General features: G+C 35.0%; 1 protein-coding gene across 5 annotated transcripts in view; it reads right to left on the bottom strand.

Moving 5' to 3' along the window:
- The window catches only part of LOC150103595 (CD109 antigen-like), a 716,838-nt gene that overhangs the window by 610,463 nt on the left and 82,442 nt on the right, over window positions 1-23,933 (bottom strand). Inside the window, exon 1 of one of the 5 annotated variants that reach the window (XM_090397640.1) lies at window positions 3,516-3,781. The exons of the other annotated variants lie outside the window; for them this stretch is intronic. The gene's annotated coding sequence lies outside the window, so the exon portion shown is untranslated. Of the gene's footprint in view, window positions 1-3,515; window positions 3,782-23,933 lie in introns of those variants that run through there. 5 annotated transcript variants of the gene reach the window in all.

Raw genomic sequence — 23,933 nt, 5'->3', positions numbered from 1 at the left:
AAACTTGCTGCATTTGGTTTAATGTTGTGCATTGCAGCACAAGTTGGATTCCAGGACGAGGGAGCATTGTCGTAGTTATGTTTCTTATTAGTTAAAAAAGCCTAACACGTTCTGAGGAAATTGATGGTCCATCTTCTCTGATGCACGACATTTACCGTCTTCAGTTCTAACAAGTTAAAAGTGAACGCTCATCACTTTTGATGACAGTTCGTCTATCATTCGAAATGTTTTGTCAAACTCATTGAAAATCTCTGGGGCTATTGCCTCATCAAAAGCAATAGAGAGGAGTTAAGTTTTTCCCCAAATGGGTTGCAGTAACTGTTCATCAAAAAACTATCTTAGATCCCTAAGATAATTAAATCTAGAAAATACGTGCAGACAGTATTTGCTGCATGATCATCGTGAATATCAAGTACGAGACATGAAACTTCCCATTTTTGAGATGAGTCCAAATGGCAGTGTTCTTCGCTTACTATCTGTTCTTCTTAAATATATTATAAAATTATTAAAATAAATAAATAAATTATCAAAATCTAGCCATCCAGGGATCTAGGCATCTGAATGAAAGATTAATGAAATCACAGCTGTCCAAAATGTTTAGTTTTTTTTCAAGTGCCCTTAGGCTGTATTCTTATCAGATGCTTTCCCAAACTGGAAAATGTAGACTCGATGTTTTTAGAGCTGCTATCCGCATTGACATGCATAACAGGCTATATAGAGATAGCTTTAAATCTGTTGGTAAGGATGGATTCTAATAAAACTAAAGTCATTTTGTCGTAAACCTTCTTTATAATATAATAAAAGTTACGTTATTTGGCCGTAATAAGACATTGGATCTGATTTATAAAAGAAAGGGGTAAGTATGGAATGTTTTTAATAGTAGCATCGTTATTGCGTCAAACCTCTTGTGAAATTGGTTCAACACGAGAAGCAGAGAAACAATAGGGCTTGAACTTAAGAAAAAGTATGTGTGGTTTGCAAGAAGCGTACACGATGCAAATAACTTAAAAGAGATGTCTGTTTTCAAAAAGTGATATTTTTTTTCTGTATCGCATTGCAGGTTTTGCCACCACACACACACACACACACACACACACACACACACACACACACACATACACCTTTGCTACTGTTCGCTTCCGTGAACAGCAGCAAAGGAGGTTTGATGCAACACCTCCCTTATCGGTCAAGCTAAAAAGAAAGTTCACACCAGGGAGTATGCTGTCTGTCGGTTTCTTATTGGATTTGGCAAAGCTTCAAGAATATTTTTAGATCAAAGAAATAAAAAAAAAAGTAATGATATTGCATGTTATCCAGGATGTGACAATTGACATCTTTTCCACTTATTCACACATGCACTATAAAATGCAAGATAAGCATAAACCAAATAATAATATTTGGCCATGGCGCTACTTCGTTCAGAAAATACAGAAAGAGCGAATGAAAATGTAGAAAAATTTTGCTGAGCGAGCGAACGCTTCAAGATTCCTTGCGGTAACAATGCTAAGTATGTTCCAAGATCACTGCAGAATCGCGATTGTTCTCCCAATTTCTAGGGTGCTCACTTTACGTCACTTCGAGTCATTGAAACTATCACAGACGCCAAAACTACTTGACATCAGTATACACCCATTACTCCTGATCTCCCCCACTCACTCCCCACCCATCCCACGCTCCGAACTCTACTCATCGGCTGTAACTATTTTTGGTATGCAGTGGAGCGTAAAGGTTGCACGAATGGAGAAAGATGGCAACACACACACACACACGCGCGCACACACACACACACAGCCGTTGTATTTCTGAATGATTTTTCCCCATTCTCAGTGAACAGAAACACTCATGGCTTATTTTTATCTTGAGTAATAAGATACTTCAAATAATTTTCCGTATTTATTATGATTTCAATTACATATACATAGATCTATCCTACATGCTAATCCCATTTATCTCTCAGTCTTAAGAGAGAAAGAAAAGAGGAAGAGTTTACTATACCGCAATGAAAAGAGATCCATCAACTATAATTAAATAAAACAGCAAAAAGTATACAAAGCCAATAGAAATAGCAGCTGTTTGCCAGTAGTATAGTAACAAGCACATTTGAATCCTCCCCACCAACAGGGGGAATAAATATGCGGGGTTTAATGTTATATAACCAGGTTGCATGCATCAATCTGTACACATCCAGTTATAGCTGCCAGGTTTTACTTCCAAATTCTCTGCTTAATTTCCAGAATTACAGGAGTATCAACCGAATATTCCAGATTGATTCAGAGCGATGTCAGTTCAGTCTACTACTTTTAAAAATCAATAAACAACACACGTACGACTCATCAGAAATAATGCTTAGCATGCGTGTCCTGTACTCTACGCTACTCTACCAATATTTAACGTCAATCAAATGTGTTTTAAAACGGGCTGTATTTAAAAAAAATAATAATTACAAAAGCTCTAAAACGATATATCATTTATTTTCGCCTACTTCAGAGCCCCCCCCCCGTATGCGGGAGGAAGATTCTGATAGAGTCTCTTTCTCAGAAAATGAATATCTAGATGTTTCTCTTCACTCGATTCGATGTGTATCCGTATGCAAGCGAGTATCCCAGAGGATCTAAAGTAAAAAAATTCCTAAATTGAGAGAATTTCATTCACATGTCAGTGATGCGGGCAGCAAGTTGCCTGAGTTGTTAGCCTTCCTTGAAAGACAACTGTGGAGAAGAAATCCCCCACCCCCTTATCTAATATTGATCTGTTGTAGGCGTATATTCTGTGTATCTTTTTGTTGTACATCGTTAATGCATATCGTTCTTGGAGCTCCTGTCACAAAGCATCACATCTACCTTCCTCTACGTCCCATCAAAATATTTTTTTTTTTAATCACACTGTTTTGTCTTTAAATATTCCAAATATATATTTTTGTCATGCTATTCAACAGTTGCATATAATAGCCATTCTGCCACATTTTTAAATCATAGATAAATCAATAATCGGTTTATATTTATATTAGGGAATTTCTTTTGAATATTAAATGCCTTCCTACCTGACTATGCTGCAGTATTCCTGCGAAAGATGCAAAAGTTTCGAAACAGTGTCTGCAGTCTAGGGATATCTTTCCTTTCGTAAAAGAATATCAATGACACTTTCCTGACTCCCTTCAAGAGTGGTACGACATCGCAATAATTTAGATATTAAAAATTCTATCTATCTATCGAACTCTTAAGTCTTAAATTCTAATATTCTTTTTTTTTTCCTTTTTTTTTTTTTTTTTTTCAAGAATGCACAATTATCAGCCCGGTTTTATCTTTCACCGATCCCACAAGACTTAGCCCATTTTCCTTCTTAACTTTACACACAGAAACACGAGAAAAATAAGCTGGAACGTGCATAATATGCGCCCATCGACTGCTGTATGAAGTGCGAACCATTGACCAACACATTTAATCATTTGGGAACAAATTACCCTAATTAAAATGATTTTAAGGGCATCGGGGGAGGCTTAAACGTTAGCTACTCACCTGATTTACTGAGACCCGAGCTTGTATCCCTCAGAAGGTTCACAGGACGCTCTGGAACTCCGCGCAGTCCGAGGTTAATCCCATTACTGACACAACTGGGGTACAGTTCCGCATTAGAGTGTGCTTGCTGCAAAGCGTTTCGCTTTAGTCCGACTACTGGCGGCAGACTCCGTCCCAGCGTGAGTCAGGGCATGCCGACAACAGAGGTAGCAGACGATACAGTTGCCACACGTGTGCGTGTCGTGCGGGATGCTAAGTGAACGCTGTCGCGCGCCCCACTTCAAATCTCTTCCCGACGCACATTGACAAAAGCTTTTGTGTATATTTCGTCGAGGCTTTTCCACTGCACCGGAAAGACGCAACCATGACGGCGGAAGTGGATGGAAAGTCGGCGTTTTGCGGTTAAAAAAATGGGGGTGGTTTATGCGGGAAAAATATTAGGAACCTTTATCAAGAAAGATGCCGTAGGGTTAGTATGCATGAGTCAACGAGTAGGTTTTTTCATTTAATTTATTTTTTTATGCCATCAATTTGGAACTGATTGCGTTCGGTTTCGTCACACACTGCACAGATATTTAAAGTTATTGTCAAATATCTTCTACAAGATTTATTCATGGTAAAACAGTTGATTATCTGTGCGTAGTTCCGTATTGCACTTCAAGCTCAATATATAGCTTCTGGCTGGCTACTGAAATATCTCAAATATTAAATTTAAAAAAAAAAAGTCAATCCAGTAATTAGAAGGTAATAAATTGCACAAATAAGTTATCGGCTTGTGTGAATTTTTGAAGGCAAACTAGATGAACCTTTTGCGCTTCTTCTAACCAAGATTCCCGTCTGTACTGAAGAAAGATAACACACAGAACTACTTAAACTATTATAGAAAAATAAATAAATAAAATAAATGTTTTTAGCAACTTATGGGCAATTCTTTCACAGCATTTTTTAAAAGAAAAAATTCTTAACTTTTCAGAAGCTTAACATGTATTTAAATTTAAAAAAAATCTGTTCAATAGCGTTAAATCCGCTTTTTGATCTTCCTCTCTTCCATCCTTGAGAAGGATTGAGATCCTCGTGGATAAGAGCCTTCCACTCTTGTCTATCCATAACAAGCTCGTTCATATGCCAACAGCTTTGAAACCCCAGTGCAATTCTAAGGGCTTTATGCTGTCAATTTCGGTCTTCCCCTGGGTCTTGTATACCCTCCAAAGTGTCCTCAAACGCCATGTGAGAAGATCTGTCCGGTTCCATTTGCACAATAAAGTCAAACCAACGAAGCTGATGCTTTTTAACTGTGTTAAGAATATTCGACTCTTGCAGCACTTGTGCATTAGTCTTATGTTCTGTCAAATGAGTTCTGTTTATTTTCCTGAAGCATTTCATTTCAAAAACCAACAGTTTCCTCTGCTTCCTTTTTAAGGTCCAAGTTTCTATCCTGTAGAGAGCTGTTGATAGTATTCTACTTTCGTATAATTTTATTTTTAGAGTTGTAGGAATTTCATTCGGTTTATTCATCATTGACCATGCTTTGGAGAGTCTGTGTGTTATTGTTGCTATGTCATTTAAATTTAAAGTCAAATATGCATCTACGTAATTAGTTTTGATTATAATTTCTAATATATAATCAGGACGAACACTAAAATGCACTTCACTGGATAACGAATATTAGGAATCGTTCAGTACAGCGTCAGCTGCAGGCCAAATCAGTAACATTTCGGTCTTTCATCTTATAGAATGTGGCGTGGACATTTTATAATTGTCTTCAGGGGCTACTGACTTAAATCTTTTAGTTCAAACTCAAGAAGCAGATTGTTCTTCTTGAAGAGAGCCAAGTTGTGGATTCTGTGGAACTAATCTCGGTTTCTCAAGCAACTAGGTCCCTTTGTGTCTTTGTAAATATGTCAGTAAACTGCGTGTATTTTTTGAGCCGATTTGTCCATTTACAGAAGAATATAACAGTCTTAATTTAACCTTCATCTTTGGTATTAGTTTTAGAATTACAGAAGACAAGAGGCCCAATATATTATTCCTGTTAATAGCGTATGTTCTGTGGCTGATTTTTCTGTTTTTCGGTAACCTTTCCCTCTGGATGAGAGCTGGTTAACTTCATTTGAAAACCTCTTTAAAAAGTTCCTCAAACTAGATTCAAACCAGGTCTTTCTCCAACCAAATGGCTGATGATCCTTTCGCCTCTGCTACAAAGGCCACAGTTAAATAAGACATAGAAAACTACTTAACTTGAACTCTCATTTTTGAATTCAATAAATGATTTTGAAAAGCATTTGTTCAGTGACCTAAACTTACTGATGCTTATAAGTTATTCATTTATCCAAGGGGGAAAAAATCTCATATCTACGCATTTGCTGCTAGAGGTAATAAGATCAGAATGAAACGAAACATACTTCTTCTGATCTCTTCGTAAAACTGAGTGTCTCAAGTATTTAGGTAAAAATAAAAAAAAACTACCAATTTCTCCCCGAGGAAATATTGGGTTAAGTTAAATCCACAGCAGCTTTGGACTTGCTTCTTCCCTTTCTAATCTCTGGAGATATATTTGCTAGAACTGTGCGTTTATTCTGGACAATACGGGTCATCCAGTAATGTGTAGGTGTCAGGGACCATCGTGTCGGTGACAGAAGGATCAACTTCCATAACAAAATGATGGCGCTTGGCCTTGGCAGCTGTCTCCAGAGAGGGACGATCCGTCTTGTTCGGAAAAACCAAAAGAAATAGGAGGGAACGTGACGTCATTGTACGTGACACAAGACAGTGCCCTCAGTAAGAAGACAGGAGTTCTATTTTAAGAAGATTTAAGACCGAATGGAATAGAAAAGGATTACAAGTTTATCATGCTGTCTCAGAAAACAAGTATATTTTGGTCTCCCCCGCATTCACTTCTCAGGGATTTGTAAACCATTGCGAGTCGTAGGTGAAAAATATGAAGCAACAGTTTATCTCTCCCAACTCACTGTTGCGACAAATATAGCCTATTCAGCCAGGATGCCTTTTTCTGTTGTTGTTTCTATTTTAGATGTTCGCTTTGCATTAGAACACGCTATCTTTATCACATTCTTCTTCATTACTGGATTTCTACGAATTTTCTTTTCTATCTTAAAAGTGCTATTTATCGCAACAAAGTAAAAATGGAGTTGTGAATTAGTATACTTATTTTTATCCTTTATATCTTGCCAAAGATGGAATGAATTCGAATCACGTATTTTCTATTAATATCAGAAAATATCTCTTGTCAATTTTATCGATCGTAATATTAGATAGCTCTGAAATAACAGCAAAAGTTAGTTTTTCATTTTTTGTAAGTTACAGTATTTAGAAGTGAAGATATATATCATCTAATTTTAACCTAATGAGCTAAATACAACCAATCCTTTTTACCACACCGAAATCTGAACAGTATTTTGCTACAAATATTCTTAATAATAATAATAATACTTCACCTATTTTAAGCACTTAACAATCTAATCAATGTAAGACAGAAGATTTCGATCAAACGTCTAAGCTGGTCAGCAAATCAGTTGGAAACCTAATACGAAATGTCTTCCGACCAGATGTCCTTCTTGGCACCTTCACACGCCCAGTAATCAATCGCTTATTTATTCATGGTCCATCGGATTATTTTAAGAAATACTTCCCTAACAAATACTTAATGAAAGAAGGTTTACCTACGCCAATCGTATTCTGAAGACATTTTCATTCCTAGACGAGTGTGCATGACCCAAAAATGACCATCTGCTTTTTCTATCTTTCGTTTTCATTCGGCAACTGACCCCTACTTTACTAACAATGGACACAACGTTAACAATACCCCTAGTTAACTAGGGGACAGAATTTTGGGGTAGGACAGACAGGGCAGATGGCACAATTTTGATGCGAACGTAAGTTAAAAGCTCTGCCACGTGCGAGCGGATAAGCACACACACAAACACACAAATAAAATAAAATAAAAGAGGGAATGAATCAGACAAGCCAGTAGCAGAGAGAAAGAGAGAGTAGTTAACTAAAGCAATAATTTTCTCATTTATTATATTTCATATTATATCTTGAGAACAGTTTACAATAAAATTTTGTGCGTGAGTATTTTTTGCCTTCTTGGTAAAAGTTGTTGACCCACAGACTAGGAGGAAAATGCGTGTATGTATGGCAATATATTTGCCATGTCGTAAGCGAATTTCTTTTTTACGATATTATTCTAAAAACGTAGTTAACGTTTCATTTTGTAAATTTGAAAATTCGTTTAAAAATTCATTGGAATTTGCTTTCGAAAATCTGACTGAGATAATTTTAATTTAAAAAATAATCATTAAAATAAACCAGAGGTGTCCAATGTTGAGCAGCAACAGATTTCAAATTTGTTTTCTACCCAGAAATGCATCTGAAACTTGGACATTGAAGAAATTAAGATTTTGGAAAGCTTTGAGATGTGGATTTGGAGAAGGATGGAAAAAATCAAATGGAGAGATAAAATAACTAACGAAGAGGTCTTAAAAAGAGTAGAAGAAGAGAGAAGTCTGATAAGGAGGATAAAAAGAAGAAAAGGAAACTGGATCGGACATATTCTGAGAGGGAATGGAATCATCAGAGATGCCATCGAAGGAAAAATAGACGGAAAAAGACCCAGAGGAAGAGTAAGGAAAACAATGCGAGATGGCATGCTCAATGGAGACAGGTACACAACTTTGAAAGAGAAGGCTCAGAACAGAAGAGAGTGGAAGGAAAGTTTCTGCTACTAAAAGAAGAGCCTGCTCAATTGCAGAACTCAAGAAGAAGAAGAAGAATTCATTACGGTTTCATTTATTTATTTATTTATTCATATGGAGTTTCCTCCCTTTCTCCCCCATCCCTATTGGGGCGAGTTAAGCCCCCTGGGGCTAAGTATTTATGGCTATAGATCCGTGTGTTCACGGGGCCGGTTTGCCTGCTTGTGGGATGAAAACCCCCAGATAAACTGGGGGAAAAAATTATGGTTTCATTAATTGTTGAAGTCAAGCAGGAATGTTAAGCAACGCATGCGCATTGGCCATTCGACAAATAGTTTGGCATTTCTTATTTTATTTCTAATTTTTGTCGCATCGTATTTGAAAGCAACTATTGCTTGTATGAAATTGCGCAAAAAATACTCATCACAAGATTATCTTTGTTGTTTTACATGAATTGATGAATCGGTATTTTGTAATACAATAGTAATTATCAAAAAGTATTGGCATCGTTTACATAACGTAAAATCAATCCAAATATTTTTTCTATATTTGGATAACTTTAATTGGCAGGGTTCTTCGGATCAGTTTCCCCACTCCTCTTCCAGTATTGAGTAATGTTTGACATAGCCCTTGACCACGTTTTTTGTTTGCATTCTGCCGTTATGTACGAATTATACTTTCAGATTTTATTAATATATCCCAATATATTATTAAGCCTAGCATTCAAAGCCATTTTTTTAGAAATTGAATGTTTTACGACAAAAACTCAAATTCTCATTTTTGCGTTTGCATTTTTAATACACTTCCGCGAACCATTTTATCAAAAATATTGCATGATTTCAATTTTAACCATTTTTGTGTCAAATATTTATGGTAACCGTTTTTAAATATTAATTTTTCTAGCTTTTGCAGTATTTCATAACATTATGCAATCACTTGATCTGCTTGTTGTCGTGCATTCCAATGAGCTAATTCTTGGAATTGTGTCATTCTGTATTGTGGCTAAAAATATCTAGTATAGTAGTATAGGAGTAGCGTTTCAATGAGCTCGTGTGTGTGTGTGTGTGTGTGTGTGTGTGTGTGTGTGTGTGTGTGTGTGTGTGTGTGTGTGTGTGTGTGTGTGTGTGTGTGTGTGTGTGTGTGTGTGTGTGTGTGTGTGTGTGTGTGTGTGTGTGTGTGTGTGTGTGTGTGTGTGTGTGTGTGTGTGTGTGCGTGCGTAATTTTGCGAAGAAATAAGTACCAATAAAAACGCAAATCTATGTGGAATACACTGAATAGCTTTAAATCAATTATTTCCAGTTTCTTAAAGAGATCTTGAAGAATCAATGAAGAAAAGGCCTGCAAGTGGGCACCCTAGGACTACCTACCCCCCCATTCTCGAGATGTTATTTGAGCTCAGCTGTGCAGAAGCAATTGTTTCAGAACTTTGCCAACTTTAAGGAGATTAATAAAATTCTACATCGCTCAAACCCGAGTGTATGAACTGTTTTTAGAATGTTGATTAAATGGAAGTGGTTGATCGCAGAAGGCACATAGTAAGCATTCGTATTTTCTATTTATACACCACACACGCAAACATATATATATATATATATATATATATATATATATATATTTTTTTTTTTTTTTGAAAGAAAATGAATTATCGTGCGCTTGTAGTTATTTACAAAATTTATATTAATAACGACAAGGTGTATTTACAAATCTCATCGGATGACTTGCAAGTTTGTTACAAAACAAAAAAAAAAAATCGACAAAATTATATTTAATAAGAAGATATTTTAAGATTCTATATTAATATTAGTGTTAATTTAAAACCCGATGCAAGGAAACAAAAGTTATTTGGAACTCGGAGCCTGTCTAATATGGCTCCAAGTTCCAAATTTTCGAAAATAACAATGTAATACACATTTAAACTTTAATAAAAAATAAATGAGCACCATCACAAAAGCTCAGCTCAGCGGCATCTATTGGTCAAGTGACAAATTATCAAGTTTCCTACTAATATCCTTATCTGCTTCTACTTTGTTATAGTAACCGAAATGCGCGCCATTAAAAGAAGCGAATTGGTAAATTATCTTAAATTTCCTGTACTTGTATATCTTTCTACTTATACAAAAAACGTGTAAACCAAATAAATAAATAAATAATTCTGTAGCTAAATCTTCGGTGCGATTTCCTATTTAGGCAAATAGATATGAATGTGCAAAAATAATAATTCAGAAATAATATCATATAAACAATAACCGAGTCTGGGAGTGTACATAATTATTCTTTCTTTACGTAATGATTGCGAAAGACTCGTATTAGGTTTTAAAAGTGAAAAACTGGTTTGTCAGTCATATCCAACCTGCGTGTTCTAATGATTCAAAATCACTCTAGATGAATTGGATATTAAAGTGTAGGGGGCTATTATGAGATATGATAAAAAAAAAATGAAGATGGTATGAATTCATTGAGTCAATTGAGTTCGGTGTATTGTCATTTCGTTTGTAAATCAGAATCCAATGATTCAAATACAAACGGAAAATATTCCTTCAAATGCCCTGAAGCCAAGCCTAAGACGGCTGCAACACTGATCATCTGGAAAACTGAAACAATCCTACACCTTCGATACAATGTTTGGCCAAAATCCCGAGTTTGCAGAACAAAAAAATCCTCTAGTATGAGACTGGCTAGCTCACCCTTTAGTGTTGCTTTATGGGTTTTATAGGATTGGTAGTAGGGAGATTTTTCAGTACATGACCAATGTGAGGAAAACTAGAAGTCATCCCTGGAAATTAAGTGAAAGTGTAACTAGTAAGGGCGTGGAGACTAGATTTTGATTTGAGGCAGTGAATGAGTGGAGTGGCTTGCCAGAGTCAGTTGTGAGAGTTTGAATGAGATCAAAGCAAAATATGACAGGTATTGTACACGTAATGATGGTTAGAGATGATGTTAGTGGACTTCTCGCGATGAGTTTACAGACTCCATGGAGGCGACTAGCCCAATGCCTCCCGCATAGCCACTAGGCTAACTGCGTGGACTAATAATAATGTTAATATGAAATGTACTTTTTTTACAGTACGTATCAAAAATTATGTAAATAAACTATTAGAATTCATTATATTTATCGGTCTATGATATATACTCCTGCTGGATGGAATTTTCCACTCAAACGTATCCAATCACCTCAATTTTGGCCTACATCGGACCGTTTTTAGTGCCAAAATTAGCCACAATATACATTGTATTATAATGACAGTAAATAAAGGTTTTGCTGTCTGTTTATTTGTTGATGATCTCCAAGCCAAAACCAGCTCTACATTTATTTGTGGTTCCACATGGCATTACTATACAAGAATGCTCTTGAGAAATTCACCTTTTAACGAAATCATTTCGAAACTTATTTTACAATTCTGTCTTTGCTTTAGTTTTTAATTTTAAGATTCCCGTTCCATATGTTTAAAAGCAGTGGGGAAATCAGTGCATTAGTGAAGATCCCTTTGTTAAGAGCGACTTCCAATTAAAGCGATGACCTTGACAGCGAAATCTGCGCTGAAGACAAATTGATGTTGAGTGCACAACGATAACGATCTTTGCCAAATGCCAATCGATTCTTTCCTGATAAACCTTACCAATTCAGTGGGACGTAAAGGACTACCTTGTCATGTGACAAGCTGAGAAACATTCCTGCAGCATCATAACGATTGATAATCGATACACAAAAGTTAAAACAAGTGATGTTTGCACTCTAACATTTAACATACTAAGACTTAGGATGTGCACAAGTGAAGTTTTTTTTTTTTTAACGCTTATTCAAATATGCCTATAGACGTTCTTCTACATGTAACCATTTCCATTAACTGCAAAGTCACGTGGTGTGATCTGTACTATAACAATAATTACGTGAAACGTAGCAAAAAAAAAAAAAAAAAACACGAAGCTTTTCTATTAGTCGGTGCGATGAAGAATTCAAAGCAATCTATTCAAGTCATTTTCAATACTACAATGCGAGATTACATGCGGCTATTAAAACCAGATGAGGTAGATGAGTTTTCGAAAACTGCACAGTACTGCTAGTTGTAAAGCGGCCACAAGAACATTTAAAAAGGGGGAAAAATACAAAACGGAATGCTAACACAACAATGAGATATTAAATTAAGTGAAAATATCTCGAAAATGCAAATCAGCAGTTTTAAGTGAAATAATAATTGTATAATAATTATATAAAATGTAATCAATCGTAATTAGAAAGCATGAGATGGGTATAGGCTTCTTGATTAATAATAATAATTCGATTCTCTTAATCGTTAATATATATTATATCATACATACGTCCCTGCCATACTCCTCTTGTATATATATGTATTTCTTGAAGGTTTGGTATATTTCAATCACTAATATGTTAAAGCATTTTTGTCAGTTAATTTATCAAAGGCTTTATCGTAATCAGTAAAGGTCAAGAGAATTTCTCTTCGAAATTCTCTTCTCTTGAGAATTATATTTCAATCACTAATATGCTATACTAATAATAATTGTTAAAGCATTTTTCTCTGCTAATTTATCAAAGGCTTTATCGTAAGCAATGAAGGTCAAGAATGTTGCTCTTCGAAACTCTTCTCTTGAGAATTTCATGCAAGATCAGTCTATTTGGAATAATCCATTTTGTTCTTCTAATAGTTCGTCCTCTATTATATTGCTAACTTATCTTGTAATTCCCCGGAATGTCTAATAACCAGCACTTAGGAGATAAATTTCCATGCAGTAATCTTTATTATTTTCTTTTTATAAATTAGAAATGAACTGTCCCCCCCCCCTAAGGGTTAGAAGCAATTCCAATAATTCAAACCTTATTAAAGAATTTCAGAAGTCTTTCTTTAACTTTTTTCAAATACATTTTTTGCAGTTTCATATTTATATTTTTTTCCCCTGGTGTTTAACTATTTTTCATTTTATTCATCGCATTTTTCTGTTCTGACATTGTAATATTTTCCGTTAGGTCATTCTTTGTTTTATATATGTTTTTACTTCTGTTTTATATTCCAGAGATTCAGAAAATAGGTTTCCATTTTTCGAGGGCTTTTGTTTGTATTTTTTTACATTTTCTTTTATTTCTTTACTCATTTAATTTTATTAGTTTATAAGTTGTAGTTTTGATACATCCTTTTCTAGTTATGTTACAAAACTAATTCATCTTCCTCTGTGTTTCTTCTTACTTCTCTTTGTGCATAATCTTTTTTTCTTTTCTTTTTTTTTATATTCTATTTCTGTTTTCTGTTTTACTAGAACCGAGCTCTTTCTGATGACTGTTTATTTTCTGGTTTTTATTATATTTTTTTATTTCTCTGTTCTAGTTAAATAGTTCTATTTTTTAAGCATTTTAATTATGATTTAAAAAAAATAACTTGAACTGGTATTAATAGTTCGTACCTGATGCGTGGGATCTCTTATTAAAATCTATCTAGTAATTTCAATTTTGCTTTCATTCGGACCATAGGTAAGACGAAACTATATGACTACAGAACATAAGCCAAAAACGAGAGTGTCGTAGTATTTTTGACAGTCGAAAATTCGACTCTGAACAGTTTCAAACTGTGCTGTAGGTAATAATTAAAATAAGTTTTAAGTGCGTTGAATTGAACCAATGCTTCGTCGCTTTGGTTAACATGCAGCACAATAAGATTAGTCCGAGGTTCAAGAGTAGATAATGAATTATGCTTTCTTTTCATTAAAATTTTATTTTTATATTAATAAAACCATTTGAAACTGCGCTAATATTTCCTCCTTTTTTAGGTATAAGTGGACAACTTTTATTGGCAAAACGATCCGAGTTAATAATAATAATTCCTGTTTGATGATAATGTTAGAAAGTTTGTATTTAGGATCACCATTAAAATTTATCTCAATTGGTACAATTCGACAAATGTTGATTACAGATCCTAAATGCTAAGTTTCATTCAATTTCGTCAAGGCTGTTTGAAATGTCAGTTCGAATCATTTTGCGAAATTCTCCCAATAAAAAAAGTGCAGCGATCCATATCAGAACTCAACCACGTATATTAGAGCCTCCATCCTAAATTCCGTTTTTTACTAAATATCACCGTGACAGTCAAGTAGAATTATTTTATTCATCATATACTAAAGCATTTTGAGAAGCTTTCGATAAAATTATCCAATTATAAAACGAAAACTTGGAAATTTTATTCTTGACTAGACCGCGTTTCCAATCTTTCGTGGGTGAAATTGTCAAAAAAAAGATGATTTTTATGGAAATGATGCCTAAAATGAAATCGAAATATTTCTTCAGCTGGGGAAGATTCGCAATTCGCGCAAAAAAAAAAAAAACTGCTTTTCAAAAAGACTTGACTTGTAACCATTTCACAAAGAAAGAAGAACATCTAGAATGACTCCATACTACAAAATAGCAAATATTTTTAGAGAAGCTTGATAAGAAAGAAGTCTGAAGCACTTTGTGACATAGGTGGGTAGTCGAAAAAAAGTGACACATTATTTAATCGTGACTTCTTAAAAGGACCTCAGAATGCTGCAATTGAAATGGAATACATCTGAGCTTTTGGGGAAAAAAAATGAAAATAAATTCCATGAACACACACACACACACGAATGTATACAGGAACCCAGCAAAAAGCTAAACACAGATCAAGCTGAGGGGACAATAGAATATTATTCTCTCTCTCTCTGTGTGTGTGTGTGTGTGTGTGTGTGTGTGTGTGTGTGTGTGTGTGTGTGTGTGTGTGTGTGTGTGTGTGTGTGTGTGTGTGTGTGTGTGTGTGTGTGTGTGTGTGTTCATATTAATTTGCAGCAGAGTGTACTTGTTTTATATTCAGTATTTCCATTAGTGCTAAATATATTTAGCGACACTTAATATCTAAAATGACTGATCCTGATGCAGTTAAGATGAGCACATGATATTTATCTAAGTTTACATAAAGAGGCAGATAGAAAGGCACTTTATTCATTATACGGAAGCGACACTAATTTTACGTTTGCTATTATAAGATGCCAAGTACTTTCACTTTTCATTATCAACAAGAATACAAAGTAATACGCGCCCGCTCACACACACACACACGCACACACACACACACACACACACACACACACACACACACACACACACACACACACACACACACACACACACACACACACACACACACACACACACACACACACACACAAAGAAATCATCCATTAAGTAAAATCTTGCGTTGTCAAAACTTGTTTTGAAGAGCTCTCTCTGCTATGAAATTACCCTTTTTGACAAACGTAACGCCAGTGTCGTAACGAGGGCCTGGCGAAAGAGGCGCCCGCTACGGGCGCAACTAGGTTAGGGGCGCAAAACGTAAAAAATAAAAATAAATAAATAGATATATAAAAGTCTGCTATTTTATATTGTATTTTTAAATTTCGGCAATATGCCGCTTTAGACACACAAATTCTGCAACTCATTTTGAGGGGGTTGATCACGCGGACCCTGCATAGGAAGCGGGAATAACGCGTAGAAGAAGAAGAAGAAGAAGATTTAGTAAAATTTAACTTGTTACGTTTACATTTTTAAAAATGCTTTGTCATTTTTGGGTTGGGGGGGCGCAAATCAGACATTTCCCACAGGCGCTTCATACCCTCGTTACTGTACTGCGTAACGCTTCTGATAAGTCATCCAGATTTAAATTATTTCAACAATAAAATATTTTTTTCCAAATTAAATATAAGTTTAGCTTCATTTTTTAAACTGGATTCTTGAATTAGGTTCACATAGGTTAAAATTTTCTTCGTTCCCATTTCCTTTCTCACTTCTCCCCCCCCCTCGTATTTTTTAATAGAAATTCTCCGAAAAAGCAATATTCTCCGACCAGCATGTGACCAGGTAGCACGAGAAACGTTTTTTATTATTTTTTATTTTTTATTTTAAGCACTATTGATAATTCAAGGTCTCGTGGGATTATTGAGCTGGTTTTATTATTTCTGGCGAATCCATTTTTGACATTCGATGTAAGCAATTTATCTTTCTTGATGAAACAAGTTACCTTTGTATGATAAATAACAGCGATGTAGAAATGGAAATATTTATCATTCAAAATGATATTCAATAGAAGAATGGCAGCAAGGTTGATAATAGCTTATGGAAAATTGAGAGTTGCCATTGATAATGATGATGCAAATAGCTATTTTGCAATGATTAAGATTAATATGAAAATAACCATGGCAGATGTCATGTAAAAATACTCAGTGAGTCTTCTATAAGAGAAACTTATTGAATTAAATAATTATTAATTTTATTTCTTTAGTTATTTTTCACCTAGCAAAGAAAACATGCGCTAGAACTTGGAACTATGCAAAATCATTTACAGCAGTCCGAACGGACTGCCTCGGTGAAAAGAAAGAGCTCCACGTGAAAATTACGTCAGAGGCTAGGATTGCCTGGGGATCATGAACTTACATGCTCTTGTCTTGTCAGAGGGTACTCGGAGGTAATGGGCGATGTGGCATATACAGAAGCAAAATGAAATCAATCCATACAGTGGACACATGATAACAATTTCTCCAGGCCTTCAGAAATGCCGGATTGCTCAATTAGGGCGATACACTACAGTACAGAAACAAATTGCAGCAAAGGTGGGCCAAGCTATGCTCTTGGCTCTTTCCTCCACATCCTAGTTATGCCGCTACGTTGTAGTGAGTCGTATGTAAATGATGTCGTATTTAAATGGACAATACAATACAATAAATACGACAGGAGTCGTATTTAAATTATGTCCGAATTTAGACCAAGGGAATAAATAAATAATAAATAAATAAAATAAATAAATCCAAAGTCGAAACAATTTCTTTAGAAAAACTAAGGGGAATGAAGGGCCGTGATAAACTTAGTGACAGACAGCGAAGTGGATCAAAAGTCCCTAAAAGAGATGTGACATCTTTTAAGGATAATTCCTAAATCAGAAAATAAAAGCAGTAGCAGGCACTCAAGTGAGAAACTTCTTTCTTTTTTTTTTTTTATTTTAGTTAAGAAACTTCATCGTGCACAATTTCTGAGTTTCATATAATCCGTGAACGGTAAACTAGCATAAATATTAATATAATAAAAAAAAAATAAGGAACACAGTAACATAAACCATGTCTCAGATTTATCTCATACTCCACTATATAAATATTTTATCTGATTATAATTTTAAATATACCACGGTGCTTTCTTGAAATAGTTATCAAACATTTCTCTCCGAAGTTAAAAGAAAAGCAGCGGTTCTTAAAATTAAAAAAAAAAAAAAAATGCATTTATGCATTACGGATGTAAATAAGATTATATGTATGGTAAAGTTAGCAAAGTTTGCGGCAACCACGAAAAACCACTATAATTACTAATGATTTCACTACAACGGGATATCCAAAACTTGCCAACAGCACAAAGAAAGATTTCGCACATTTTTCGGAGCGATCTGTCAGTTAACACTGCCTACCAAGTTCAATTTGCAAGTGAGGAGGGAAAACAGGGAAGCTGATGTTTCTACAAGAACATTAAGGATTACGTGGCCTACATCACAGCGAGATGCGTAAACACTTAGCGCGCGTGTTAGGCATAATATGTGCAAGAATCTTGCATGCACACAACCGACGCTTCGCATTAGGCTTAGTGCTGCATAATACGGATCGCTCGTCTTCTGCAACGTAGCATTTTTGAGGCACCTTATTACGAAAATATGCAAAGGTGCCACGAGCAGGAACAGAAAGACATTTAGTAGAGTAGCGTTTTTTAAAAAGATTCTATGTTTTAAAAAGAATTATTACCGCTTTTTATATAGTTATGAAAACTATAATGGCTCAGAATGAGTACGTTATACTTATTTATTTAATGCTTTATAATAACGAATTCTGACAGTAAAACGAAGCATAAATAAAGTCTTGTTTAGCAAGTAAGCACATGCGCAGTTTGGATATCAGGAGTTTCCGTCTTCTACCAATGTTCACACGAAGCAAAAATCCTTTAGCATTGCAATATTCATTTGCGAAGGTTGCGCATTAAAACATAACTAAATCTCTTGAAGAGAGACGTGATGTGGACACGTAAGGCGATTATATAACTGGAATTACACTACGTCCGAGTTTTACGTGTTAAAACTTTAATTATATATTCATAATCAGAGTAATTAAAGTTTCATAACTGGAAATGGAATTAAACGTCATTATAGCGAGCTACTTCTAACAATTAGTTTCCAGACTGCATTGCTTCTGAAGCGACCTCATGCGTGAAGTGTGATAAGGAAATAAACTCGTTACATTTATAGTAATTTTCAGTTATCGTCCGATAGATATTATCTCATATTAAACTGAAATTTCGTATTTTCGCTAGAAATTAATAATCCTTGAACGATGATAGCAACCACTTAGAGTTACTACAAGAGAAACCTTGATTATCTGTTTAAACAAGTTAAATTTTTATAGTACAAATGAAGAAAGTTATTTTATTTTTTTAAGTACCAGGGAGCAGCCTTGCGCAAGACACCAAGTATTTACAATGACAACAACAAAATGTATACTTGTCTCCTCAAACTAACAAACCTAATGGTTGATGGGGTAGGAATTCTACTTTATTAGGGAATTATTATAATAGAACAAGATAGTTTCGCGTTGCTTTCATTGTTCACTAGTGTGTTCGATTTGCCTGTTTTGCCTGTTTTTAGCACGAAAAACCATACTTTCCGGAAGCAAAAACTCTTCCAACTTACGCATGAGGCCAGCTAACTCACCTTTTGACTAAAAGGGCCCTCATAAAGGTTCTTCGCGCGCAGACGATATTTGATCCCAGGTATTTCTAACCAAAGTACTCCGTCCAAGCCAACTGATTTGCGGAGTCCCTTCCCACTGGCACAAAATAAATACACGTATTTGTGGGAAAGAAACCCTCTAACGCAAAATTTTAGTCCAAGGGAAGGACAGTCAAAAGATAGGAGAAGGGAAGGGAAGTGGGATGAATTGAAATGAAGAAATTTAAACCCATCTAATAGTTTAAAGAATACCTTCAACAAATTTTGGGCCTGATTGATCAAGAGGATAGCAGACTCGCTCTCCGACCAACACATTGGTTCGAATTCCACTGGCCAAAGATGTTTGCGAATCTTTTTAGGTGATAGACAAATTTCATCATTTGTTGTGACACCACCACAATACTTACTTGAGGATCTACAGTGGCTCTTGAAAAATTCCATACTCGGTTATTAAGGCAGGGTTTCTGACTTATGTAATTTTTAGCCTACCCGCGTTTTAAATGCTAGTGTACTAAAGGTTTACAACCTTGGTGGATGTAACATTGTTGGGTTGACATTGGAAAGGGAGAAAAAAATGATGGGAGGTATCAAGGGGGAAATAAAAAGTTTTTTTTTTTATCTTGTATAATGAGGTTGTCTTCTGTTTTACTGTTTTCATAATTTTCACCCTAGAACTATTTAAGGTGCATTTTGGAACCACTGGTAAGCATACCATCGTAACAACATGAGTATCCAAGAATTTTGGTGGTATTTTGTGTTTTGAATCGCAATTTTATATTTAGTTATTATCATTTTTTTGTCCAGTTCGAAAGATTATTTTGTGTTGCATTGGGTTAAGTGTTTCTAAACCTTAGCAACACGTTACCACTGAGATTGATGTTATGGAAGGTATCATTTTTTTTTTTTTTTTTTTTTTTTAACGAGACCAGCTACAATATGGTATTTTAATTGAAACTGTAATAAAATGAAAAAATATATATATAGGTGCGTTAGGTGAATTTTTCAAGAAAAGCCGTTATTTTTTAAATGGTTACAAGCAATGTTCAAATACAACATTAACAACAATCCAGTTTGTGTACTCGTATGTTAATACTGTGATGTAGCAATAATATATCATAAAAGTTATTAATTTAATAATAACTTTGTTAAAGTACTATTTTAATCAACACTTTGAAAAATATTCAAGCAAGCTTTGATTGAATGATTTGAAGTCACTAATATGAAGTCATCTAATTTGTACTTATGTTTCTTTCTTATTTTCTCTGTAATGAAGATTATCTTAAACGTGTTTTACATTTAATCTTTTACATTAAGCGCTGTTCAGTTCTGTATCCAAAGTGGAGACTAGTGCATATTCGTACGCGTTTCATTCCGTGTATGTTGCTTCAAGATATTCTTAAAGCAGAAGGGAGAAAGAGCTGCCATAACAAGCCCCTGTCTTGCACACATGCTACTGAAGATAAATCGGCATCGCTCGAACACAGCGTCTCCTCATTTGTCATTTCAGTTCTATGAATCACATGACACAAGCTGTTATGTTATGCCGTGTAAAAATCCATATTTCTGACTATTAACGGCGTAAAGCTAGTAAGCTACGTTATAAATGAAAATGTGGACTAATGTTCCGTTCTAAGCTGCGTGCGTAGTCAAGCAATAGTCCAAGTACTGCACGTATTGCAGTCGACCATACCGAAGTCAGTCCCATTGGTCGAATTTATATTTATCGAATTAAATAAACACCAAATAAGTTTCCTTTATTTTAATATTCTTTCTGATGCAACACCTGTGGTGAATATCTTATATAAATGTGTGTTAATAAGATTCCAAAACTAAGATTCTCACGAAAGTTTTCATTTTGGTTAAATCAGCGCCTAAATTATGCACGACACGAAATTATATGATCCAGTATGGCAGCAAAACTCCGAAAGTATAATTCTATGATAATGACTCAGTCTTGACGATACTCAAATTTCCAGACAGTTTGAGATCTCTGTTCTTGGAATTACCGTCACATCAAACCTCTCCTGGCATAAACACATCACAACCATTGCATCCTCAGCTTCTAAAAAACTAGGATTTCTCTTTCACTCAAGACGTTACTTCACCCCTGAACATCTGTTAACATTATATAAATCACAAATCGGCCCAGCTATTGAATATTGCTCCCACATATGGGGTAGGGCCCCTAAAAGCTCCCTCAAAATGCTTGACTCAATACAGAGGAGAGCAAGTAGGAAGCAAGCTTGTAGGAACACGTGCAGCTGCTGCTCAACATCCCTTCCAGTACACTTAAAAATAAACAGAACAAGTTTCTTTTCCTCCTCCTTCATCCCTACAACTGCTGAACTGTGTCCTCCCTGCTGTGTTTCCCAAGGAATACAATTTACATTCGTTTAAATCAAGTGTAAACAAGTTCCTCCTCTCCCAACCCACTACCCATACACGGTACTAATGTACTATAGTAGGTTGATCAACCACCCTCTTGTGTATAGGCGCAACATTAAAAAAAAAAAAAAAAAAGATTGATGTCACTTTCTTCAAATGTCATCGATGATCACAGCAGTTGAACCTAGATAATCAGACGTCTATCTGGACAGACTAGCAAATGAATTATTAATATCCTATGTTTCGGAATAGTGTCATTCTCGTGATTATTTAGCGCTGAAGTCACAATGTTGAAGACGTGGGGGGGGGGGGAGACGAGAAATAGGATTAGAATTAAGATGCATCTTTCTAACCATTCTCTTCGGATTATCTCCGTACTCAGCTCGTTCTCCGGAGGTTTGGAAGCATTCCTTGATCATGTTACACCTGGATATAGGCACTTATCTCTTCTTTTTCTTAGCACTAATAACAGAGAAAAATCAAAAAACAAAAAATTGTTGCAATCATTCTTTACAAAACAGATTATTTTTTCTTTTTTTTTTTTTGCCTCAAACTTTTGTGTGCCAATATTTTTAACGGCACTTGTAACGCACGACTACTAAAAGATCAATATTGCTTCAATTTTGTCAAAGCTTGTTGCGATAAATCGTTAAAGTTCACGTGACGTGTTTGAAATAGCGCAAATAGGTTTCTTTTTTTTTTTAAATTTTGTTTTACTCTTTTTTTAAGGATGAGAAACAGGGGGGAAAAGCAAACATTGTTTCCAAATAGATGTGCCGTACATCAAAGTAAACGCCATCGACAGTCAAGTGTGAACCTACAATGACTGAAATTTGTATACAATTTACGTACTGCAAGTCGTTCCCAAAACCATTATGGAAATAGCGTCTTAAGAACTTCTTTTTTTTTTTTTTTTTTGCTTATTAAAAAAAAAAATGTCTTATGATAAACAGATAATGTACATTTAATTTTTTCCCCCTCTTAAAAATGTTAGCATTCACGAAACCAGATTTAGAATGTTTTTTAAAGTGTCAAAAGTAACATATTTACACTCGCTAAACACATCCGTTTCAAAATTATTCATTGGAGATTTTTTAAATACGTTGTAAGAAAAGTAAGCACGAAGTATCAAAGTTGGATCTTTTCCTCCGAATTGGAAGGTGTGTTCATGCATAAAGTCATGAGTCCAGACAAGCTTCCATTGCACAAGAGACCAATGTTCTCCGAACTCAAATAAAAGATTTTTTTTTTTTTCGGGAAATAAAGTAGGTAAAGCCTGCTAGTGAAAGGCTGCAGATGGAGTTTGGCTGACCATTTTCAACTGAACGTTTATTTTTCACAAGAAACGGACATGCCTAGCGAAATAAAACCAAAGAGGAAAAAGTTAAAAGTTTTTTTTTTTAGCTGAATATCTTATTCACGCAGATGTGATTGTTAGGAGTATCTTGAAAAATTCAGGAAACGATGAAGACTATAATAATTCTATCACAGTCTTTATAATGAAACTATAGATGTTATAGAAATTATATATATTTATAGAAATCATAAATAATAGCAAGGCATAGTGCAAACTAAACTAAAGAAAAAATAAATAAATTATATCAATTTACCTTTCTGTTTAGCTTCGTTAACACAATCAAAGTCTACACGCCAGACAAAGTTGTTGTTTTTTTTTGTCATTTTATGTTTTTGCAAAAATTCATTTATTCCAACTAAAATATTTCATATTTTGACAAAATAAAGTTTTACATTCGATATGCTAGTAATATTAAAAAATTCACTATTGATGCAAAATACTTCGCATATTGTCGTCTGCTATCTACAAATGTGTTACCATACTAGCTGACTGTTTGCTCGGTGATTCTTCGCTGTTAACAAATAGTGCATTGTAGAGCTAATAATGTCAATGAATAAAATCTATATTTCAGATTAAAATAGTTTCATGCATTATATCGGAATAACAGTACCCTACTTCATGTATTTAAGCGTGCTCTGAGAACGGCGGACAAAACTAAAAGTGTTGCAATTACCAGCTCTGTTATGTAGTATTGGAGTGCGAGCATGCACGTGACACTCGTAAGGATCAAACCATAGATTCTCTGCAGTATTTTGTCGTAATCGATACAGTACCAAGAATCAGCACAGCACATCAAAAGCCGACCCTAGAAAACCTGACCTCATATTTTACACGATATGCAGTTAGGTTTTCTCTGTACCAGCACAAACCGGGATGCCACAGATTGAATTTCAGGTTCTTTAATACTGCCAGCGAAGCGATACCGAATAAACATAACACACGTATAAGAACACCTCTGCAGAAAGCAGATGACAATGTAGACCATGGCGCGATGGTCTACATTGTCGATGGTCTACAGATTATGCGCAAAACGATGAGCAGTGGTTTTTTTTTTTTTCCAGTTGTTTCGTATTATGAACGAAATATTTTTGAAATATTATTTCTAGTAAATTTAATGTAAAACTATTTTCAAACAGACGGATGCTTTAGTTAGGAAGTAAAATCCATTTTATATACAGAAATACATAATATT

This window comes from Typopeltis vanoorti, chromosome 9 (assembly GCF_054136105.1).
Source record: "Typopeltis vanoorti isolate ZY-2024b chromosome 9, IOZ_Tvanoo_1.0, whole genome shotgun sequence".
Classification (NCBI taxonomy): Eukaryota; Metazoa; Arthropoda; class Arachnida; order Uropygi; family Thelyphonidae; genus Typopeltis; species Typopeltis vanoorti.
The sequence above is the reverse complement of the archived record's forward strand: the minus strand, read 5'-3'. Positions and strand labels throughout refer to the sequence as shown.